This window comes from Lates calcarifer, linkage group LG16_LG22 (assembly GCF_001640805.2).
Source record: "Lates calcarifer isolate ASB-BC8 linkage group LG16_LG22, TLL_Latcal_v3, whole genome shotgun sequence".
Lineage (NCBI taxonomy): Eukaryota > Metazoa > Chordata > Actinopteri > Centropomidae > Lates > Lates calcarifer.
The window spans coordinates 16121451-16147640 of NC_066848.1; the positions used below are offsets into that span (position 1 = coordinate 16121451).

At 39.8% G+C, this 26190-nt stretch overlaps 1 long non-coding RNA gene across 1 annotated transcript in view; it reads right to left on the reverse strand.

Moving 5' to 3' along the window:
- LOC127143437 (uncharacterized) overlaps positions 1–26190 on the reverse strand; it is a 97841-nt gene that overhangs the window by 63313 nt on the left and 8338 nt on the right. The window contains exon 2 of the long non-coding RNA XR_007814843.1: positions 21873–22019. This is a non-coding gene — a long non-coding RNA (uncharacterized LOC127143437). The remainder of the gene's footprint in view (positions 1–21872; positions 22020–26190) is intronic.

Sequence of the window (26190 nt, forward strand, 5' to 3'; positions counted from 1 at the left end):
ATTTTACACGCCCTTTTATTTTTTTAATTTTACCTCAGTGCTCAGCTGCAGCTCAAATTTGTGAAATTAGACTAGTTCTTGTGCCTTCTTATATCGCCAATCTACAAACAAAGAATATTTTTAAGCCATGGCAAAAACTTGCAACCATAGGTGGTGTTTTGCTTTAATGTTAGCTTGTTACCCACTAATTACATCATGACAGTATGTACATGCTGGTACTGGGCACTAAGGCTAGGTAGCATCAACATATCAAATTAAACTCAATTTAATAATTAGCAAATATATACATGAAATGATTTGTGTAATCATTGTGTCTTTTCTTCACATGAATGCAAACATTTATGTCAGTTACAACAGTCTGAGTTGTTTGTCAAGAGAGATTTTCAGTATTTTTTAGTGTTCCCTGAGTGGGCACGGCATGGTTTGGAAAAAAAAGGTGATGTAATCCTGTGCTCCCATTAGGGTTTTGGAAACATTTGAATCAAAAACTGATGACAGTTGTGTCACTGTGTGCAAATGTTGCCCGGTCACTTTCAATCAAATCTGATCAGACCACACCCTCACAGTCCTACTGAAGCAAATGTAAAACTACAAACCAAACTGCCTCATCTCCACATTAGCATAACTAGCATGACAAATCTCTGTCCGAACTGTTGGCAGTCGAGTTGTATTGTGGGTAATGTAGGCGCCAGATTTTTGACAAGGAAGAGGAATCCACAGCATAAAAAAGATGGTATCTCTGGTTCTGCCAAATCGACTTAAATACTTTTTTTTACTGTGCCTCAGGAGTCCAACAACAGTCATAGGAGGCAACGCTTTTAATAACTAACTTAAGATATTTCTTTCCAAATTTCAAGTTTGTTTTTTATTTAGTCATAAATATCTCATGTTGCCAAAAAAGTGTTTAAGTTTTGAAACTAAGTCTTCGCAGTCTTTTAGTTTATTTGAAAACCTTGAGGAGGTTCACACTGTTTGCCCCAATATATGTTGCCTTGCCAAATCGCTACAACAGAGATATCGAGATTGACAAAGTTATCATAATCCATACTCAGAGAGGCCACAACTATAAGCTGAACAAGTTTAAAAATAATGTGATTTCCTTTTAAATAGCCACACATATAGCAACTGTCAGCTGCAGCTGCTCAGATATACTTTAACTGGTATGAATATGAGATATTTCAGCAGTTTCCCCTCTGCTATTGCTAAAGTTTCAACTTATATAAAATCCAAAAGAGCTGAGGGGGAAGTAGAGGTGTATTCTAACTACAACTTCTGTGATTACAATGATCAATTCTTCAGAGAAAAACTGCTTTCACCAATTTTTGACTGAATGTTAAACTTAAACGCCACTTATACAGCAGATTACACACTGACTGCTATCAGTTTTTTCCCCCGAGAAACAGAGCTGGTAGAAAGAGGAAGAGGTAGAATACAATGAAAGAGACAGAGAAACCCTGGCATCACCTCACACAGTTCATCTTCCACCTCCTCATGTGTTGTGTTTGACATTTCCCAGTAACGATGGGAATTTTCTCCCCTCTCCTAGCAAGAGTCACCCTTCCTCCCCTCTCCAGTGGCCTGGCCCTCCTTGCTGAGAGCCACACAATCGCTCTGTGCCAGGGCCTGTGAAATCCCAGGACGCCAAGGCCCTATGAAATCCAATAGCATGGCTTTTATCCCCTGAAGATACAGTACAAATCATCATTGGTTTTATCTCAGCTGGGGATGTCGATTTATCTAAATGAGCTTAGTCCCTCTAGCTGCCTGTCAGAGTTATTTCTCCCTCTCCAACACCAGCCCCACCCTGACACCCTCCCTTCCTCTCATCTTTTTCCTCTCTCCTCCCATCTCTCAGCTCTTCTCTTATTCCTCCTGCCTTGATTCGGTTTAGATCCTTTCGATGTCTCCGTCCTTTGTTCTCTCGAGAGGGTGGGAACAACAGAGGATGGGGCAAGTAATGGGATTGGTACCCTGTACCGGGCACCAGTTTTGTTCGAAGCCTGTCTTGCTGGCCCAAAGACAAGTGTGTGTGCGTGTGTATGTGAGTATGTGTGTGTGTGTGTGTGTGTGTTGTTCCAAGCCCCTTTAGTGTGCAGTGGAATGTACTTAATCTGCCTGCCATCATAATGCAAATGAAGCGCCCTGGTCCCAGCAGGGAGATACTCTGTGTGTGTGTGTGTGTGTGTGTGTGTGTAAGAGAGAGAGAGAGGGTGTGTTGTAGAATAGCCAGGCCCTTGACAGAGGATGCTGGAAAGCTCTGGAGGGGGCATCAAAGAATAGGCAAAGGCTTCTGTCACACTAACACAATGGCTCAGGACCAGGTCCAGTTACACAAACACACACACACACTCACACACACATACACAAAGGTCCACTGGAGCAGACCACGCAGGTGAAACGGGGGAATTACAGTGACTAAACGCTTCTGCAAAAGCACTGAATGAATTTTAGAACAAGCTTGTTTGTGTGGTGCCACAGCAAAATTAAAATAACAAGTTAGCTCTAAACAACAGAGGCCTAAAAACTTTCACATTAAGAGAGGGAGTGTAATTTTAAAACTCAACTTAAGTACAATGACAAGTTAACTCACCAGTTCTGCTCTGTCTTTATCCTTTTCACTTTTCCATTTAGGTCATCTTTTCCACTCCCTCCTCTTTCTTAGGCAGGTCTGAGATCAAAAATTGCATTTATTTGTAATTAAATGTTTTTGGTTTTTAGCACATACACTGACCCCTCAAAGGTTTAAGCCAATGATAACAATTTTCTTCAATAAATGGCCGTGGAGTGTATTCATAGTAAATGTAAGCATACACAGCTACAGTCATCTCCTTGTTAAAGAAAGGTTTTATACAGTAAGATGAAATATGATAGTAAGACCTCTCTGTAAATAACTTGGCCATTACTTTTTTTGGAAGGAGTAAAAATCCCTTTCTTTGTCATTTAACTCCACCTCGTCTTCTTCTTCTTTAGTTCCCCCCTTATCATCCACATTCTTAGGGTCAAGGTAGATTTTATTGTCCCAAAGGGAAATTACTTTTGTAGCAAGGTTATGGGAAATACTGTCTCCACATGGCAACTAGAAATATATCCTGTGGATACAAGCTAAAGCCAATTCTGAACAAACGAAAAACGAAATACACAATGGATTTTTCCAGACAGAGATGTGCATTCAGTTAAAACATTGTAGTAAATTATGCTGGGAGGAAGACTGACAGTGTGGATATTTCTTTACTCTTTATTGAGGTTAATAATAATTCATAACTTCTAAAATATGGTCTTCATTATGTCAGTAGGAGTTATCGGTTTCACCTCTGTGTGTCCAAGTAACCAACAAATCTTTCAGATGAACAAAGATGCATGAGGATGCAGAGGTGTTTCCCTTGAGTCTGCATGTAAGTCACAACTGGATGGCTGCAGATCAAACTCAGACTCAAACAAAACTTGCTCTTCGTCGAGGCACAGTGTTGGAATGTGTCCTTTTCAGTCTGTGGCTGATTATTTTTTAAATTCGACGATGTGTTTTACTGCAGCAAGGCTAAAGGAGAAAAGGCCTCATCTGAATTCAGTCAACAGAGATCACTTGAATTTATAGTTTTCCTTTCATCAAAAAATGTGACAGTGCAATAGTTACATAATCCTGGTCTATTTGTGTATTTTATAGGGAACAGCAGGGAGTAATCTGCACGAGGACTAAAAAATGCTTTTTAAACTCCTTTAAACATGGCTGCTGGCCTGACACGGCTTGTGCACTTCAGAGTATGCATCCATACTGTGTGTTCCAGTATGTGGGGTATAATGTAGAGTTTCTTAGAGGTTTTTGTAATGGTGAGGGAACTTTTTTGAAGCTCGTGGTTTAATGGAATGTGTTTATGGATGAGACATTGATTTGCATGTAAAAAATATTATAATATAAATAATATAACTGCCTTTTCAGAGGTTTTCTCTTGGAAACTGCGATTTCTTGATGTATTCAGTACGTGTGCTATTTATTGTAGTGTCTGTATGCAAAGCGTAGAATATGTTCCTGTTTTGTAGGAGCTGTGAAAGCTTTTAAATTTTGTAAAGGTTAGGTATATTGGAAACTCATATTAAAACACACTACAAGGTCAAACTGTAATTTTTGTGGGGAGCTGCCTGGTCTTTTTCTTCTGATGTTCACCTCATGTTCATATTTTTAAGTTTGAATAATGCTGAAATCACAGGAAGTCAGTGATAACAGCAAGAATGACTTAATGTATTTGGTTATTAAACATAAATGATTGTATGTTACCATTTTAACATTATATATTCAATATATTTGATTTTATTTGTTGAATGGTGTTAATGCAAACCACTTATTCAATGCAGATTTGGTGCAATACACACAAAACATAAAAAATTACAGTTGATGCCACTAAATTTTCACAGCAATTCTCTTATTTTACTCAGTTTAATCAAGTCTCATGTGATTCCTATACTGACTTTAATAAACTTGGTCTCTTTGTTTTTTCCTGCAGACCAATTTTTTTGTTTCTTAACATTATTGAGGTTTCCCAACTCAAAAAGTTCACTAAACTCACAAAATTAGTTAGAAAATGATGGAAAATGTTTTTTGAGTAACAATTTTTAGAGTGTACTCACGCTTGAACTGTGGATATGAATTCTCATTTAAGTGCTTTGACAGTCAAAGGTACAATAATGTGGCTAAACCTATTAATAGCAAGAAAGTTAATTAGATTCAAAGATTAATTAACAGCTTATCTAATCTATCAAAGGGCTAAAGATAACTATCTAATTAACAATATGAGTGAAGAACAGCGACAAAGTTTGTCAAACAAAGAACTGTGTTATCTTCAACCACCCTGTCTATTGTTCTTTTTCATCCCCCTATCTTTCACTCGTTCCTTCCTTTCTGTTCCTTCTTTACTTCGCTCTCTTCTCCTCACACACACACTCTGCCCCCCCCACCCACCCCTGATGTTTATTGATTGCCAGAGTTCATACAAGAGCATCACTTAATGTGCTTGCTTTCATGTCCTGCCTTTGTTGCCAGGGCCGCAGCCCACAATATTGCAAATTGATCCGTCTCTCCCTGCCACCCTTTGTCAGGGTTTGTGAAGTGAACTACTATTACATTAGTCCACTCCCCCGATCCGTGCCCCCACCCCACCCTCCCCCCTCTGAGTCTTTCTTTCACTTGTTCTGTCTCTGTTCTTGTCATTCTGAGGATGGCATCGGCATGGCTAAACACCAGTTTGAGAGCTGATTAGCAGAGCCACACGCCTGACTGACTGCATTGATGAACTCCTTGAGGTTTGATGATGTAGCCAATAAACGGACAATTTTGATTATCTGACCCCTGACCTTATTTGTAACAACAACCCCCCCACCCCCGCGCGCCTTTCCTCTTCCCCTTCATCGCCTCCCTTCATTGTCCGTCTCAGGTGACAGCTTGAAAATGAGGTCATGCTTGTGTGAACATAAACAAGGACGCGCATCTTCAAGGGCAGTACATCCTTGAAATGATTTGGTGCAGGATTGTTATCACCTCTGAGAAGCAAAAGATGTAGAGGGAATTTTATGTTAATGTTACTGATTATATGACACATTATCTTCCAAATATCAAAGAGAACATTTAGTATTAAGGCATGCTAACAATAAGCGGTGTATTCTTACTGCATAGATATGGCATACACTGTTTATCTTCAAAAAGTTTTACAAAAAGTTATGTGAGTGAAAGCTCTGGGATGGAAAACTTCTATGCAACTTGTGATAGCCTGTCCCTTTAGGCACTGGAAGTAAGTGGACTCAAAGACCCAAGACAGGCATCCAATAATAAGGTTTTCTCTCACTTCGCTCCTGCCCTGGACAACTTGGCAGGAATTTGGAACGAAGACGAAACGGCGGCACACTCTGACGCACCTGCAGTCTGACTTCGACGTCCTCCTGAGCCGATCAACAGCAATTCCTGAAGTCTGCATCCCTGACAATGTAATTGCCTGGTGGAGTATTCTCCCCAGCTTAAGGCAGAGTGCCTGTAATTAAGATTGGATGCCCAGGACCACCACCACCTCACAACACACACATACACAGACTCAACCACCTCTCAAAGCTACTGTTGTCATGGAGAAGAGACGTCAGGGGAAGAGGCTGCAAATGTTTGTAGTGATGGTAGCAGAGGATGAGGGGTGTGTGTGTGTGTGCAAGAATAGAGCCTGTATAGGGGGTTGTTTTCAACTGAGTGGGGAGGGGGTGGGGGGGTCTGAGAAGAGGGCGATAAGGGGATGGGGGACTGCGGCACAATCATCTTGATTTCTTGTGCTGAACGATTACATGCCATGCTAATTGCTAGCAGAGGGATCTTTAATAAATATTTCATTCGGCGCAGCATCATTACTGCCTAATGTCGTTATTAATCTCCGCCGGTAATTTCCACTCAGGAGAAGCGTCTTTGTGAGGGGGGAAAGGGGGAAAGCAGTGTTTTTGCCCCCACAAGGAAAAAATGAGAGGGTGGGAAAGATGGAGGGAGAAGGAGAATTAGGGAGTGATGCTGAAGAAGTGCCATTACATTAAAGTTATGAGCGGAGAGGGGAGGAGAAATGAATTAACCGTGTAGGAGAGGAGAGAGAAAGAACGATAAAGAGGAACAAAGAGAGGGAAAGTGAGGAGGAGAATAAAAAGAAAGAAAGAAAGAAAAAGAGAGACAATGGGAAGTTAACTGAATGGATAAAGTGGGAGCTAGCATGGCTGTAAATAATGTTACGGATGCATGTCATTTCCTGAGAGGCCTTTCCATCAGTGAGATCATAGCTACTAATTTGATTTGGACATGGGAAGGGGGTGGTATAACTGCCTCTGTAGAAAAAGATTTACTTAGGGTAAATGGCTAGACTGCCAGTCATGACTCGGTGTGGTGTCAGACATGTGGAACAATCAAAACTTACGGACACAATTTTTCTTTATCTCCCTCTAGATTACTCTGCCGTTCTTTCTGCCCAGATCCTAAAGCAGCAGACCCAGATCTGCTCTAATAAAGCTTTACTGGACATTGGACTTTTACTGGACTTTCAACAGGAGAAATATTTTGTAACATTTTCATACAAATATATGTCCATCTTGCTTGTGTCTACTGCACAGTGATGGAGCTTATACCTAGCTACTGATTCTACATTTGTTATTTTGCTGCTCTAAGCAGTGTTAAGGTGTTAAGAAGCACATAGGATATGCAGCATTAGAACTAGTAGTGTGTCTACAGTAAAAATGAGAAAAGTTGCATTATTAGTATAAACTACAGTAGCTATGATAAACTAGCAGCCAATTAAAAGACCACTACCATCAAAATCTCACTTCAGTAACAGAAAAATACACAGAACTGCCCACACTGCAACCAAAGAAATACAACAGAACAAATTTCACACCCCGTTTTAGTGATCTGAGAGACAAAATGTTCAGATTTTTTCTCTCACAACTAAATGTGACTTGCAAAGAAAACAACAATGCAAAATGTCAGAGTAGTCCTTAAAGGCAAAACACTGCTGACAACGTACCCTCTGTTATTTGCAAAACAGCAGACAACTGTGCACGGGTCCATACCATGTTTGCAAGCCGTTTCTTTCTCCATGCAGTTTAAGACATTAAGAAGGCGTGAAAATGGCAGCAAGCTAAGCCTTGGGCGAATAGCAAATAGCATTAGCCACCGAGCAGACATTGCATTTTGCTCATTCCAATATCCATCTGTGCCTGCGGCTATGCTAGCTAACTGCTATCAGACTGGCTTATTCACAGACATTCTCCACAGCTCTAGTGCTTTTTAGAGCAAAATTCAATCTTTGGTAATAAGTGAATTTGAGATGGAGCATAAGCGCAAACTAAAAAGCAAATCCAAATCCATGTTGGTTTTATCTAACAATGTATTTCATGGCCATATTCCAAACTTTTATGAGAATAGGTTATGAATGATTACCAGAAAAATGATTATATGCTTTGCATGATGTTTCAATAACATATCCATCATATATGGCCATAGACAGTGACAGTGGGGCCAGAATGGGATGGAGTGATTGCTTAAAAGACGAGGAGAGGTAGTGATTAATTGACTTACAATGAAAAAATAAAAAAAGCTAAACCATCTATCCACCCAGTACTCACTCACTCTCTCTTTCACTCTGCTTCCATCTTCTTTTTTCTCCCTCATACACACACTCTAGCACAGATAATACAGACACACACACACACACACACACACATAGTCCAGAGCCACACAAGCGATGGCATTGCCCCCAAAGAAAATAGAGTTGTGTGTACCATCCAATTATCTGTCAGGGGTGAATAATGGCCCCAATAATATATTCACACTGCCGTTGCCGATCAATTTTTAATCAAGCTGAGAAATATGGAGGAAGTGAAGCTAAAATGACCCACCAGGAACTCTCCCACAATGCCTCAGCCGAGGAGTCCCTAATTTTGCTCCAATCAAATTACCTACTCCTCAGACCCCCCTCCCCCCCCCTCCAACCTACAATCATCCCACGAGCGATAATGGTGCCTCCCAGTGTGGGGCAGACTAATAGCTACAACTGGCCTGTTCTTTTATAAGGGCAGAGGTCATGGGGCAGCAACCTTATTAAAGAAATTTTCACTGATGATAAAGTGATTAGCTGTTACAGGCTGGGTAACATGTATATAATGACACAATATGTGAACATGTGACACATACCTTGTATACATGGAGAAAAAAGGCTCTTTTGTTGCAAATGTACAAGTTACTTGGCACAAGAACAAAGTGAATGGAGTCTGCTTTTTGATTCCTTTTTTCTGTGTTGTGTGAGGTTTTTTGTCTGCCTTTTGTACCTTTATTTGCATTTTGAAATGTCCTGAATGAGATATATAAATATAAGACAGTCCCGTTATTAATCTGTCACTAATTAATGTAAAAAAAAAAATATTGCCATGTGACTTATGTGACTGAATTTTTGCCCACTTGGGGGAAGGGCAACAAGCTGTAAACTGTCATACAGTATTATCATGTTACACACTTGGTATTGCAAATGTGTTAGCAAACAGCAGCCCATCTACACATCCTCCAGACATTAGCATTCATTTCTAGTTGTGTTTCTGGCCAGCTGCTCAAATATTAAGTCTCCTTTTAGTTATGTTTTGGTCTCCACCAACTCCTGCAAGCATTATCTGACTCTTCAGCTGCTAAAGGCTCCAGCTAGTTGTTAACCGTCTGTCTGTCCATTTGGTGTTGAGCAGGTAGTGTGCAGTGGGTTTATCAGTGTTTTGTCGCTGAAATAGCAGCCTGCTATGGCTTGAAACAAGGTTGCTAAGAGCACTGGGACTGAGCCAGTCAACAGAAAAATTGTGGGCTGTAAAACCAAAACTATGAAGTGAAAAAAGCTAAAATGCTCAATAGAGCTCTGGGGAACAGTAGAGTGCGGTGATAATTTTCTCTAAGAGCAACCCTTTTCACATCACAGTCATTTCTTCCATTGTTAATACAGGACTATTGATTAGCAATGCTTTAAATAACACAATTACCGAATCTGTTAAAAATATCATGAGAGCTCAATTTCATGTATTGTTTTTAATTAATGACTCAATGGCTCACACTCACTATCAGCCATCTTCAAAACAATACCATGCTCAATGTCACAACAAACTATGTTTTGTAACGTTTTATAGTCGACACCAGATCTCTTGTTTTACCAGACAGAATGTATAACATTTTAAAATCAAGCCCTTGAGTTCTGCTGGCTCCTCTTGTAACATGCAGCATGTGTGTCATCAATGTGTGATTGTAAATATCGTGGCTAAAATGAAAATACCGTAGCTACGTCAAGTGGAAATTCAAACATGTTTAATATAAACCAGCCTACTGCACACAATAGTACACTGTTGCGCCGTATAGATGTGTAAACCATATACACATATTTCATGGTGTGTTGTACAAACAGACTTTTCCTACATTAGTTTCAAGCCGGCTATCCCACATCTGCTCTCTAGCTCATAGGTACTCATTTATAAACACAATACTTGTATGCAGAATTCAAATCTGCAAACTTAAACACACACACACACAAAAAAAAAAAAAAATCGACTCCTTGTCTGTGCACCTTGTGAGTAAATTCAACACTATAGAGCTGACCCCAGTGCACCTGAGATGGGTCACTTGCGCTGGGGGCAATCTGCAATGAAAGCTTTCCCATTTGTAATAAACTGCAGCCTCTCAGAAGAGCAATCCTTGGGAGAATCCACCATACTCTCTCCTCGCTATAACAACAGTGTCTGTAAAACAAATGAGCGGGGAGGTAATTGCAGACAAACAAAAATTACATTTCCAATAAAGGTTCTTGTCTCTTTGGGCTCCCAGAAGCCCCTAGCCCTCCTCAACTGTTTAACAACCTTAATATACCCTCTCATCAGCCTTCCTGTTGAGAAGCCGCCTGAGACAGGTTATCAGAGCACAAACAGAGCTCATCTAATGTGAACAGGTTGAGGGTTTAGTGGTTGAAGTGTTTTAGGCAATTAAAAGGGGAAAGTGATGGTGGGATAGATGGATGAGGGTATTAGACAAAACACTAACAGTTTACATGAGCCATACTTTATACTTGAAGACATTCATGGTGCTGTAGTAAAAGTCTCATAATAAGAAGTACTTATGGAAAGATGAGTAACTCAGAAGGCATGTAATAAAGAGCCTGAAAAACAGATTCACAACGCAAATCACGAAACCCAAGGCACAGTTTTCAGATTACAGTATAAATAATTCTTATAATTTAAACAATTATTTGATTCATAAGTGTGTGATGTAGTCGTTAAAGCATTTTTAAAGTGTTTTTAATGCGCTGTAACCAAGAACTAATATGAAACATTTGTCAAAACTTTCCACAATTTCCCTCAGCAGTGATTGGAGATGAATAATAATGAAATACAACAGTGTGAAATAGGTACTGAGCATTCAACCTTTAATTTACCAACCAGAATGTGCTATGTGTTGTATGTTAACATCTATAAATAATGAATACAGCAATTTGACAAGTAGGTGTAATTATCATAAACAAATACGTCATCTCAGAAAAGATCAACAACCTCTATGCTGCATTTTACGTTATGTGCCATCGGCTCAGATTTTACAGTACAAAAACAGGAGGAGGGCACTGTTCATTTAGGGCTTTTAGAGTTTCTGGCATCAGTTAGTGCCATGTACTGCCAGTTAGCAGCATTTGTGAACCCTCACAGTGTGTATGTTGATCATATTCCTGCTGGATAGTTTCAGTATATTGCTCTTCCTCCTCGCTGATTCAGTTTGTCTGTGTTTGACATGATCTTCCAGAAGTGCTATACTTAACACACATTTACCTTTGTTTTCATCAATACATATGCCTTCTTTGGAGCTCCCTTAGTTGCCTCATGTTGCTTTGAAATTCATATCAAACTCATATCAAAGTGTTTGTAATTGCAGTCAAATTGCTTGTTTGCGTAGTTCACACTGATATACAACAGCAGATCCTGACATTTGACAAACTGGGACCAGGCACAGTTTTAACCCTTATGTGTCATAAATAATTAACAATTATCAAAATAGCTGGTGATTAATCAACTAATTGTTTCAGTGTTCAGTTCTGGGGAAAGGCTATCTAACAATAGCATCATACTAGGCACATACGGCCAACTGTGTTTATCAAGGTGTCATTTTGCACTGTTGAGATATCATCAGATAGTTGCCAGTTGTTTAAAAATACTACACGGCACTTTCAATAAATTACACACACATGTTCACACGCTCACCATTACACACACAGGCACTCACACACAACCACAGAGAGACTGTTGGTTCATGACACACACACACACACACACAGAGAGAGAGAGAGAGTAAGAATTCCACTGAGTGCAGCAGCAGTCATCTCCCTGCAGCACTGAGATCAGATCAGTCTGTTTATCTGATGGTGAACCTGACATTAGGCCAAACTAAAGGTCCCTGCTCAGCTTCCTCTTATCAAACCCTGCAAACAGTGAACTCTGTGGCCCGGCCCCTCACAAGGGGGAAATTGATTACAGCCTCGGGCCAAAATGGCAGCAAGTCCACAGCCCTGTTCATTCCATTATGAATCCTGAGGCCGAGCGGGCCAAGGTGGCTATTAGCTACACATTCTGGATCAGATCCTCAGATATTATTTGATCTTGTAACAGTGGTGGGTTGTATGAGAGGTGGAGTAATCAGAGCTGAGATGCGGGGTCAAGGGTTCACATGACCTCAGTGGTGACTAAACAGCCGCGGTTAGAGCTTTTAACGGGAGGTCACAGGAGTTCATCTTGGTTTGACATATTTTACTTAAAATGGATGTATTGACTGTAGTGAATGTGGAACAGCCCACGAGTTACTCTTAAGGAGCAGACTGCAGTACATAAGCTGGATGAAATGTTGTTTTAAAAGGTTGTGTGCCTGCGCACATATCTGCCTGTGTTTACCACTGTTGTATCATTGTGTTTACAATGATGTGTGAGAGAGAGATAAACAGCGAGAAAGTCTGTGTGCAACTGTGTGAGAGAGGCAAAGAGCTAACAGTTTTAGGGCATTCCTGTCAGCGTTACTGCATGATTGCAGGTCCTTTGTGGCTTCCTCCAAACTTTAATGCTAAGACGGGTTTGATGTAAACACTCAGAGGAGACAAAGATGGAAAGTCCCTGAGATATTTAACTGACTAATTCCTCCACTGTTTTTTCTTTCTCTTTGCTCGTCTCTTTCTTGACTTCGCCTCAGTCAGTCCTCTGTGGCGGAAGAATCAGGGAATCCGGGATATGCAAAACAAACATGCCCTTTTCCTTCATCATCAAAAAAAAAAAAGGAAGAAAGAAAAATGTGCGACTATGTGTGCTACAGAGAAGCCAACATGCAGGCACACACACAGACATCATCTAACAAACAAACACACCTTTATGTTAAAATTTTGCTCGAGGCATTTTATTTCTCCAATTAGACTTGTCAAGGGTCTGACAAGTCTCAACTTTGTTTGCTCCACCAGACAGGAAATTAAAAATTGTACTTGAAACCATTGTCTTCCAACTAAACCCATCAGCATAGCTGCTGTCTGGCACAGAAACATACACAGTTTTCATCACAATTCATACTGAAGAGATTAACTGTGCATGTCTAATTGACTACCGTTGGTGCATTTAACCTTAAGCCTTAAGTACCAAACAAGTACCTTTACTTACAGTATTACATACTACCAATGATTTGCAACTACTTCTACACCTAGGTCTGAATTTCTTTTATAGAATAGATGAAACAGTAGTAATATTAGAAATTACTTTTACAGTATTATAAGTGCTTATGGGGTCTGTGTTTGTTTGACTGGTTTATTACTGCATTCAACTCACCAAAAAACAGCAGTGCTGAGTATATTAAATATTTCCTAATCTAAAACACGTAATGATATAATCTTTTATCCCTGTGATAACAATACTGACAAAAACGAACTAATGGAAGTACATGTTATTGCACTTAAGAGCAACACAAGAAAACTTTGTACACTGGCAGCTTGAATGGCAGTAAAATGTAGTTTTGATTCATCACCTCTTCTGAGTAAAAAAATGACCACAACTGAAATTATTTTTCTTGAGCAAAAAGGGTGAATCTATTATGTCTTAATTCTCTTATCAGTTGCAGCCCCAGCCTGTGATTAAGTCTGACAAGTTTATACATTTTTTTCCATCTTGAGAAAAACTCACCATAACTGAAATGTGAAACAATGACCCCCATCATTTGTACATGCCGTCATATCATGCACGCTAATTGCAAAGAGGGCACATGTCTGCATTTCCATGCGTGCACACCCCCACAGGCTACCTGCCCCTCCCTCCTTCCTCTTCTCTGATGTGTTTTTCATGTTAACACTTTGCAGTGCCTTAGGTACATCATGCGGCTTCCCGCCATACACAGCCCTACCAAGCCCATTTAGAATGTTTTTATGGGATAACATCATTTTTATTTTTCAATTAAATTTTTATACTTTTGTGTTTTTCCCCCTTTCTCCTTTTAAGGGTTGCTATTTTTCCTCATTCAGTTTCTTTATGTGCTGGTTTCCCTTTTCTGTTCTGTCTTTGTCTCGAAGAAATGCTGGTTGTTGATTCTGTTTTGGCCTCAAACTGAAACCTTGGTTTATCTACTGACACAGGAGAATGAAAAGAATTTTTAAAAATTATTATAAATATTAGAACCAGAAATAACACAATCTAATGTAAACCACTCATCAGAGTTCAGAGCATTATTAAGGTCTCCATTGTCCTAAATACAAAAGCATTTGTCCAGTGGCAGCAGTGTCACACAGATGGAAAGTGGTACATTCACTTTTACAATTAAGTATAAATTACAGTACTGAGATACTGTTACTATACTTGAGTAACTCTAATCAAAGTTTACTACATTTTTACTGCTGTTATCCGCAAGTAAATTACAGGTTTCTCAAGTATTTGTTAAATCTTCTATTTTCAAATGAAAAAAACATAAAACAAAGCAGTTTCCTATAAACCAATCAAATATCAGTGGAACATAAATTAATAGTGATTCCTAGACATGATCTTAGCCATTAGAAAACTCTACTCTGAATGACCCTGTTGCCTTTTCAGGTGTGTGTAATGGACGTGTGTGTGTATGTGCACATGCCTCCAGGGAAAAACAGGGGGGCATGCAGGACCACAGTCCTCCTGGGCAAGACCTACACAACCCTCCCTCCCATAACTGCAGTCTAGGGACCTGACCAAGCATGTGTCTGTGCTAGAATCTAGAATTATCGCCACACATCAAATTTTGTCAGTATACAGTTTTATTGTCATGACAGAGAAACCGATAAGATTTAAAAAGGCCATGGTTTCCATTTCTGGCTTTCAAAGACATTTTCACCCATGTTAGCAGGATGACTCTAGGAATGGCAATGTTGATCCATCCTATCTGCCCACCCACAACTACACTAGAAGATCTAAACAAATGGATTGGATTACCATGAAACATGGTCCCAAAACTATGATTCAGTTTACTCTGATGATCTCCAGGACTATTCATGTAGCACCACTATGAGGCTGACATCTGTGTTTTCAGTAAAATGTCTCAACAACTATTGGATGGATTAGAAGTCTTGACTTGGTACAGACCATTCATACTCCCCTCAGGATGAATTATAATTACTTTGGTAAACCCCTAACTTTTCATTAAGCATGAAATACCTGCAGAACCAATGACTTTCCCATCAGCCTCAGAACCTTGTGTTTAGTGGTAATTGTGCACATTAGCATGCTAACACACTAAGCTAAGATGTAAAACACAGTAAACATGTCACCTGCCAAACATCAGCATGTTAACATTGTCATTATGAGCATGTTAACATGCTGATGTTTGCATTTAGCACAAGGCACCAAGTACAGTCTCATATGGCTGTAGACTCTTGGTCTTGTTTCATCTTGGATCAAACCCCAGACCACAGCACTATCATAAAAGTGCTGGTGAGTGGTGCACCACAATCACAATAATAAAAACACTGTTTACTGTTTTCTGTTTGCACACAGGAAGAGTTTTATGTTTCATGCAGCAATAAGAGTGGTTTCTTTGAAACAATTTTAAGCACCATGCTGCTAGCCACAATGGCTGAATACACAAAGATACTTACAGACACACAAGCAATATCACAGAGAAGTGCACACTGATTCAAATGCGATTTTTACAGTTTAGAAAGTACAGCTTAGAAACACTAGAAACTTAACACAGATGGAGACAAACCAAGGACTGCATGACTCACCAACATACTTCACAAAATATCACTTTGCCAACAAAGCAGCTCTACAAGCAGCAATCAATCAATCATTCAAAGGTGACTGCCAATCAAACAAGCTTATCAAACAAAAGAAGGCAGGAAGGCGGATCAACGCCTGTCATCTCTTTCCGTCTTATCACCTCACACCAATCTGAATCTTGATTTGAATGGTTTGGCTGATGAGGGGAACCAAAGGCTTTGAAGCCTCAGTCGGGCTGGGCTCCTTTACGCCACCCAGCCAAAGTGATGCCATATCACATCTGACACCCCAAAGCCTGAGAAATTGATCCCCCCGGTATGGCCATTGATCCGGTTGGGGTTTGAACATGCGCTCAGGCCGAGCATGGAGGGAGGGGTCAGGAGCAAGATGCGTGCCTGGTTCAGTTCTTTTGTTATGGGAATCAATGCTCTCTAACCATAGAGGAGATTAGCCCAGTCAGGTCATGTGAGGAGCACAGCATGAGCTTACATTACATTATGTGTTTGTATATGTGTCGGTCTCCAATATGTTATTGTAATCTGGGAGATGAGAATGTTCTTCCATCTGTTACTTTGTCTTTTATTCTAAATTTGTGTAACCTACTTGTGTGCGTCCTTTGCTTTGCTGTCTTTGTGAATGCAGGGAAGAGAAAAGATTCTTGTAGGACTAAAACAAACATGCACATGCATTGTTGTGCACGTGACCTTTTCTGATGGTAAGTACACATCCCTGAGACACTTGCTAATTGGTGTTGCTGGAAAGTGATACTATAGGCAGGCACACACAAGAGCCCACATTTTCTCTGAGGCCAAATAAAACTCTCTGTGCCATCTATTTCCCCTACAAGTTCATACACTGACACTTAAAAGTACAGGCAATATTTTCCAGGAAGCATGCGGTCTAATAATGTGCATGCACCTGTGGAAAACACAACCTAGTCTCTCAAAAACAAAGATGTGTTTGTTCTCAACTGCAAAAAATCATGTGATACTTAAAAAAAACTACTTTGAAACTCAGAAATCATGTCCTGTGTCAACATCAACATTTCAATCAGGCAAATGTTTTGGACTTACTACTACTACTACTGGAATTTTGATACTATATAATGATATGTCAACTTTAATCACTTTTTCAAACACATGAAATATACTTCTTAGATAGGGAGAAAGTTTGACATTTCGGGAAATACACTAATGCCCTATCTTGCCAAGAGTTATATGAGAAGCTTGATACACACATCTGTCCAGTAAATATTAGGCTACATCCAACAGCCAGTTAGCTTAGCTTAGCATAAAGACTGGAAACAGCTAGCCTGGCTCTGTATGAAGGTAACAAATTCTACCTACCAGTGCTTCTAAGGTTTTTTAATCTACATGTTATATCTTGTTTCATTAGAGCAAAAACCAAAATGTAAAAACAAGTTGCGGTTTTCGCACAGGTTATATAAATAAAAAATTGTTCCAAGTGTAGAAAGAACGAACTGAAGAGAGACAAGCAACACAGAAAATTATAAGAGAAACAAAAGTGAAAACCTAAGCAGGATCCAAAGGAAAAAGAAAAAAAGAACAGAGGGAATAGAGGAAAGCAGAGAGCAGAGGAGGTGAGAGCTGAAGGCTTTGGCAGGGCCAAAACAGGCCATGAACAGACCAGTGCTAAAGGGCCCAGGACAAGTGTTGCCATGTCCCCCTGAAACCGCAGAGGCCGCTGGGTAATGAATAAATAAACACCCCCTCCAACCATCTAGCCTCTTCCTCTTCCTGCTCTCCACGTTTGGCAGCTAACACACACACACACACACACATGCATATGCATACACACACAAAAATTGGCACAGGCACATAAACAATACACACAAATGCATACATGCATGATTGCCATCGGCCTGACAGCCCAATACACACTCACAAGCATGCATGTTTTCTGCAGAAGAGTCTCTGTGATTGTGTGCGTGCAAGTTCTAGTGTCCTATAGATCCACCTGACCGCATGCCAGAGTATATTTCCTGCTTTTCCCTACTTCATACTGTTGCATCTGTATGCATTTTATTTGCCCATCCATATTTATCCAAGCCTGCATCGAGACATTTGGCTGGCTAAGCCAAAGTCAGGCAGCCTCAGTACATTCCCACACTCATGCCATGTTTAACCCAACTGAGAAATCACCCACACGCCAACGTAGAGGCATGCAACAACGCCATGTCAGAGCTTAAGAAAACACGAGGCAAGAAGCTGCAAGGCTCACAGAGATGGTGCCTCGGCTCTACATCTCCTGGACTGACAGTCAGTGAAAATATTTTCAATTATTCAACTTGGCGGATCGAGAAGCCAAAGACGGAGCGAAGGCCTTTTAACATGTAACTTGTTGTGACAACGCTAAACGACCCCCACCACCGGCTGATGAAATATAGATATTTTGTTTTGTTTCCAAGAGGATTAATTTGTCATTACCAAGTTGCTGCTTTGCTGCGTAGGTTGAGATCCGCTCCTATTAAATGGCAAGAGGGAAGTGAGAACAAGGAGGTTGACGAGAGCCGGTGACTGATGGACAGAGGCAGCAAACCTCTAGATATAATCTAACCAGCCAGGAAATATGGGAGGAAGGCAGTAAACACACTGGGTTAGAGGGTTTTGAGGTCTTTAAGGCCACCAATGTTTTTCCAGAGAAGTTTTGTATTTCCAAAAATTTCATTGCCATGTACAGTACACTACATAAAGTATATTACAAGGATAACGTTTTGCATCCAGTTTCATTTCATTTCATCACCAGTAGTGACTCTTTAACCCAGCATGAAGCTTCATCACAGGTTTTATAAACAATCCTGAAGATTCAGAGTAAAATCACATCCTCTAATTCAATGTGATAACAACAGCAACAGGCCTTTTATTAAATGGTCAATCAATGTAACTGTACTGTTACTGACACTGTGAGAAAATAAAGGGTCTTGACCAGAACATTTCCTCGAAAGTTCACAAAATGCCTGTGAAATTAAATATTCTGAGATTTGACTTGAACTAAACCTGAGCTGAACTTTTTGCATTTGCCTGCCTTCACTGAGCTGTCCAATTTTCCCAAGTAAATTAAAGCATAAGGCCTCATTAATCACCCAAGATTATTAATTGTACTCTATGCCTAGGTACTATGTGTAGATGAAAAAATTAGCAATTTTTAATCAGAAAGTGAAAGATTACACAGCCTGAAGCAATAGGGAATTCTGTCAGGCAGAAGTAAAGGAGAAAGCTTAACAACACAAATCACAAAAAGGCTGAATTAGGTTAGATTTTGATACTGTTCCCATGAAAAGATAAAATAAATGCCCCTAAAACTCACACCAGTCCCCAAAAAGTTAATCTCTTTCCCTGTTATACATACACATGTACATATACCATCTACTTCCCCTCTTACAACACATACACACTCATTGCCTTCCATCAGACAGAGGATTACATGGCAACCTTGACCTGTCTGCCCATCATAAATTACCACACAGCCTCCGCTGGCACCTCATTCTGGTATGTCATCAGCTCTCGCCCACAACCGCCATTACACTACATCAGTGCCTTGGTGAGTCCACTCTATGTATTACATCGTGTTTTGTAATGTAAGTGAGCTTCTGTTGTCCTTGCAGCTGGGGGAATAATTCTGTACTGAGAGGCTTTAGAACATAGTTACTAGGAATTCTGAAATGTTAAAGCTGCACAGGACAACATAGCAGAAATGAGGCCTGAGTTTAGAATGAATTAGAATTAGAATGCCCTTTATTGTCATTACAACGGGATTGGAGAGCTTCTTCCTTTACAGTGCAAACATAAAAATATACAGAAACAAAAAATATATATATAGAAAAGATGTACAAAAACAGCTCAACTCAACAACTCTATATACAATGAGGTGTAGGTGTGAGTATGAATGAATGTATTGCACAGGTTTTTAAATATTAAATATTAAAGTGCACAGAGTGAGGAAAGTTTATATTGCGCAGTTTGTGTTATGTGTTATGTTGATGGTGGGGGTCGTTGTGTGTGAGAGTTTAAGGTGGTGATGATTGATAATACATATAGAATTTTCTATAACCCTAACCCTTTACTCAGTGGGAGATCATTTTGCATGATCTAAAGTAGTTGAAGACAACATAATATCAAATAGATTCAACAGAACAAAAGATCCAAAGCCAGAACGCACACTCCTGTTTTTCTCTACCACAGATACTTGTTCCTACAGTACTGGGATAGTTAGCAAGATGGAAAACAACAGCTTCCAGGTCAGAGTAGATAATGAGAAAATAAGAGGGTAATGGAAGGCCCATTTTATGATTTAGCCTGGTAAGACTGGTGCATCTTAACAACAATAAATTGTAGCCCCAAGCAGCTTTAATTGAACTCAGCAATTAAAGTGATTCACATGCTGATCATTAGACCTGAGTACCAGCTACACTCACTCATTCTCAAACATTAAGACCTAACAGGTACAGAGACAAAGCGTTTACATCCTTGTGTGTACAAAACTGAAACGCTGAGCAGGAGCTTGATGCAAAAGACAAAACAATTAAGGTGAAAAATACACTTTTCACGCTGCATCAATGCTCTTTGATGGGTTTATTCATCAATGTTTTGACCTCCGCTGGCCTTCATTAGGTCTGCCAAAGCATCAGCAGATAATGTTCAACATGCAATGATCAACACTTTCGTCAGTCTAAGAATAGCTGTCATTGTAATTACTGTACGTGTCGAGTAAACAAAAGGGGAAAATTTCCAAAAGGGAGACATGAGTTATGAATTAAATGTTTGATTCACTTTAACCTTGAGTGATTATGGCATATGTACGAGTTGTGAGTGCATGCATGTGTGTATCGGTCTGTATTCTGTGCATGTATATGTGTCTCTTTCTCTCTCTCTGTGCGACGTGCATTCTCTCTGCTCTCCATGCTGCTCTGCTCCCACAGTGCCCCTGGGACCCATCTGCCTCCCTGTTATTAATTCATCAGGCTTAACCATGCAGTGCTTTATGACTCTGTTTGGACTGACGAACTATCACACACCCCTATCTCTCTCTCACCCTCTCTCAGGAACACAGTATTGAAAAACAATATCTGTCACTGGATGCTGAACCTACACTTGCAGCTTGATATGTCTACTGTATTGTCTGTTATACCTTTTGGCCTTTATGCACAGCACTGCTGTCTTTATATAGTGTGTAAGAATGTAGTATGTGCTCTGCCTCTGCATCACAGCCACTAAGTCACCTTTCTGCACATTTATTGTTCTTGATCAGTTCCTGAGCTGCCTGGTAATTCTGCAAGTGCTCTCAAATCACTAAATCACCCAAAAATGATTATGATAAATAATTACCAACAAAACAGAATTTCTTGGAGGACCTAAAGGCAAAGAGTAATTTCTCAGAGGGCCACAAACCTTTGAACAACCTCTGAACTCCAAGATTTAAGTCACTTTACTCTGACTTTATCGGAGTAGCTAATTCCCATCACGGAAACTATTTTGGCTGAAAACACAAGCTGACTGTGCCCATGTTCAAAATAAACCCTTTTAAAGAAAGAAATCTAAACTTTGCATTGAAAAGATAATCTAAGAATCAATCAATCCCCTTCACGTGAATATATCTTGATTGCCATGTCTAAACCTATTCCCATCAAAGACAGAGAGAAGAGATCTGAGATTGCGGCACATCAAAAGAGTTTATCTGGCTAGTATTATGTGGCTGTAAATAGCTGCAGCAAAGACACAAGACACACTCACTGAGAGCTGAGAAAGTAGAAGTGCAGGAGCGAAAAAGTAAGGAAAGAAAATTAAGATGGGAAAGTTTTTTTACGAGCTACTCCAGCAGATCAAAACCAGACAGTGTATCCTTCAAAAGATACACAAATAAACTAATAAAATAATAAAACATGACTTTTTTTAACAACTAACAGTAACAAAAATTATCAGCCTTCTTATGGTACAAGAGTTTTGCATCTTTTCAGATAAACAAATCTGACCTCCTAGTTCCTTGTATCAGTTCTGCCCTTCCATAGAACTATGAAAACTTTATAAAACTTTTATTTATTTATCTTATTTATTTTCATTTCACAAATAAAAAAGTTGACATACTTGGTGTGGGTGACTTTCCCTTCCATTTCGTCCCTCAGAGGGCAACACTAAACTTGAGGACATCCAGGGGGAGTGCTTGTTGGTTGTCCAGTAGCTTACTGCCAGGGTTATACTGCCCCCCAGTGGACATGAGGTGAACAAAATTCCCTGCAGTAGAGAGAAAAAGCATCATAGTCAGTATGCAGAAGTTAAGAATGGGTTTAGTCTCATTTTACAAGTTGTATGGTCAGAGGAGTGCAGTGTGCTAACCCAGGAACAGGTTCAGGATTTTGCTCAAAGGCACTTCAGTATGAAATAGCCAGTTTGGAATAGGCATTCAAGTAATTTGCATGTTCACACAAACACACAGAGAGGTGTCTGAGGGAACGTGGAACTGGTAACTCTGGATAGCCTTAAAGCATTGGGATATCACAAAAATAAATCAGAGATCACAAATGCAAATATTCAAATAAGTGTGCTGTATTTCTGCTGCGCACACACACACACACACACACACACACCACACACACACACACACACACACACACTTCAGTCAAAAATGCCCAAGATACTATAAGTCATTCTTTTATACATGTGTTGACAATACTTTTGTTTGATTGTTAGAGCTCTAACATATTTCCCACCCTAGAGCCTCTACGGAGCAAAACGACTGACAATGTTTGAAAATGGCCCTGACAATGTGATTACATATATGACAGTTGTCACTTCATGAAAAAGTCAGGGAAAAAATGGAGAGATGGGAACGCAATGGAGCAGAGGAGTGAGAATAGATGACAAGAGATGGAGAACAGTGATATGCAATGCTTTAAATGGAAGTGAAAAACCTGGAGAGGATAAAGGATGTGGAGAAAAACAAGTGAGGTATGAATAGAATAATTAACTGGCTAGAATACAAGTGTAGGAAAAGGCAAAGGGAGACATGGGGATCTTTATTCTCCCTTGGCCACAGGTGACACAGACAGACAACAAGATGGAGTGGCAGGAAGGAAGGAAGAGGAATGAAGGTAAAAGGAGGAGAAATCTCATTAGGAAGCACCATGACAATAAAGCACAATGCAGAGCCACTCCCTGACATGTGAAAGTAAATCTTGTGTGAGATGCCAATTTACATCTCCATTCAACCTCCGTTACTTGTCTCTCCCAGAAAACACATTTTAAATTACTGATATTTTAAATTATCTGGACAGGAGAAGAAATAAAAAGTAAGAATTGCCAGCATTTCTGTGGATTTAGTATCAGTTTTTATGTGTTTTGCCTCAATTATCTGTGTTCTAAGGGGAAACAATATGTAGCAGGGTTAAGAGGAGGAAAGACACTGGTAAAAATAATAATTTTGGGAGAGGATATGTAACATAGGACAGGTGCATGGCTCTTGGTGAAGACAAACATTACTACAACCATTTTTAAAATATCACCCTGTGCTTCTGTAGCAGAGCCAACAATTGTGTCTCAAAATATCTATCAGACATTAGATTTTCAGTGCTTTGAAATTAAATCCAGCATGATTATCAGTTTATCCTTGAATCCAAGTGAACATTTGTGCCCAATGATAAGAGATTCCTTCAAGGCATTCCTGAGATATCATGTTCAAAAGAATAGGATGGACAGATAGCCGGGCAACCCAATATAATACTCATTTTATAAATTAATCAAAAATAGAGGAGAGGGCTACTCAATTACAGCGATTAGTTACTATAGTTAATTTCTCTCCACAGTAAACTGTTACCCCTCTTTCAGCTTCAAATACACAGCCATCTCAGAGTGACTTTAGCAATAAAATTTAATTCAGCATCAATGTCAAGAGGACATTTTTATTGGTGTCTGCATGTAAACAATCAGTTAAATAATCAATATAATCACAGTAGAGACAATGCATTGTAAATTCAAAGCAATTAGCTGACCATATGCAAAACCCTCTTCCTGGAATAAAGAGAAACAAAATGACTTTCAACATCATACAGAACAAAGCTTACTTAGATATTTGTTTGCTATTAGATGTTGTCTTAATACTGAGAAACCTCACTATTCCTTAGTACTGTGCCTTATAATGTGATACAAGTATGCAAAAGTGCAGAGTCATGAACCAGAATGAGTTTTCTCTGATGTACAGTAAATTTCCAGGTAGACCCTTGGTAGACCTGAGGCAAATACATAGAGTCACACTGAAGTAGCTATAGACACATGGTAATTATATGAAACAGGTACTTTGGTGGCTTAAGGAAGTGTTTAGACATTTTCTCTTTTTCAAAGAAACACACACTTTTACCTCCTCGGGTAAACTGCTGGTATCTCTCCATTTCCTGCCCCAAGCAACCTCACTTAGTGCCTTTCCCTCCAGGGAGCTTTTTCCTGGCAAACAGGGCTGTTTATTTTACTAAAATGGGCCCTCACTTCAGCTGGTTTGTCTAATTAAAATGTTGCAAAAGCGTTGAGGAGTAGGCATTTTATTTAACGGCTAATTGTGCTGACGCTAGGGACCGGGATATTTTATGCATACACTTTCCAGGATCTTGGGGAAAGAGCACAATTGTATAGGCACACACACACACATACACACACACACACACACACAGGAGATCAGTTTCTTCTTCATCGGTGGGATGAATTTTAAACAGTCAGGAGTATCGAGTTAATCAGTGAGAATTCTGTGGGGGAATATCAGGTTGCCTTTTAACACGGGAGGATGCATGTATGATTAACGCACCCCTCCCCACTGGACTGAACAGAATAATTGTCTTGTTTACCAACAGGTGTTTTTAATCTAGACACAGGAATTAACTATCCTTGTTTGTAAGGGCGCACTGGGGTTGTCATGTTTGAGATGTAATGACTTGCCGTTTTTCTTGTCAACAGCTCATGTCATCCTAATTGAGTGTTTCAAGTCAATATGTTTAGAAAGGACAAGGTGTGTCTATGTGTGTGTCTATTGGTGCAGTGGTTAGCACTGTCACCTTGCAGCAAGAAGGTTCTGGTTTCAAACTGCAGTTTCCTGTGTGGAGTTTGCATGTTCTTCAGGTACTCCAGTTTCCTCCCACAGTCCAAAGACATGCTGGTTAGGTTAACTGGTGCACATAAGTGTGAATGTGAATGGTGGTTTGTCTGTGTATGCCCTGTAATAGACTGGATGACCTGTCCAGGGTGCACTCCACCTCTCGCCCAGTGTAAACAGGAACTGGCTCCAGCCCCCATGTGACCCTCAGAGGATAAGCAGTATACATAAAGGAAGGATGGAAGGTGTGTCTCCAAAATGCTAGTGTGTTGTTTCGAGTGGACATTTCCTTAGTGTTAACTGTTCACTATGGATGTGTGTCATCATATTTTAATACACCCTTTAAGTTGGTAAACTGTGCACCATTACACACTATTCACTGAGAGCAATGGTCTGCTGATCAGGAATGCCTTGTTTGCACTCAAACAGTCACACACCTGTCACACCTGGAAGAACAACCACAGGCTGATCTGATGGCCACTGGAGCAGGAGGGGGTTAAGGGCCCCTCCTCAGTGTTGGTAATGAGGTAGGAACACTTCACTTTTCTCACCCAGATTTATCTAGCCATTCTGGCGATCCAAACATTCAAAAGCCTGCTTCTCTAAGCGAGAGGCAGCATCAATTTTTGCCTCACTTTGGTTCAGCAAATTTAGGTACAAATGTGTTTTTGCCACCCACTAACAGCAAATGCAACTACAGTGTGCAACAGCTCAGACTCAGACAGGTTTAAGACATATCACAAACACCACTTCTTTGCTATTTTGTAAACTTGTAAAGTTTAGTTGACACATCTTCATCTTAATCTGCAATGCCAAAACCGTGACTGTCTCTTAACGTCTTTACTCTGTTTGCAATTACATCACCAACACCAACTGCAGCTGGACATGCATGTTCATTACAGTACAGGTCGCACCTAAACCACCAGTTAGCACTTCAGACTACTCTGCGCCCAGAAGAAAGCAGCAAAAATATGACATAGTCAAAAGAAGCTCTTAAAAATCACAGTGGGAGAGGTAAAACTGTTCACAAAAGGGCAAGCAGTGACAAACAGATTCACTAACAGACAACAGTGAAAACCTGACGACTGTAACAAATTACAAAAATATTTAAGGCTGCTTCTAATGATTTTTCATTATCAAAATGCTTTTATTTCCTTTGTTTATGCCAAAAATTGTGAAACATGTCCTCCATTATTTCCAGGAGTCCAAGGTGACCATTTACAATACTAACAAGAAACAAGAATTTTTGCTCAAAAAAAATAATAATTAAAAATTATTCCATTATCAAAATAGTTGCTGATATCACTTAGTTGACCAAATGAATTTAAT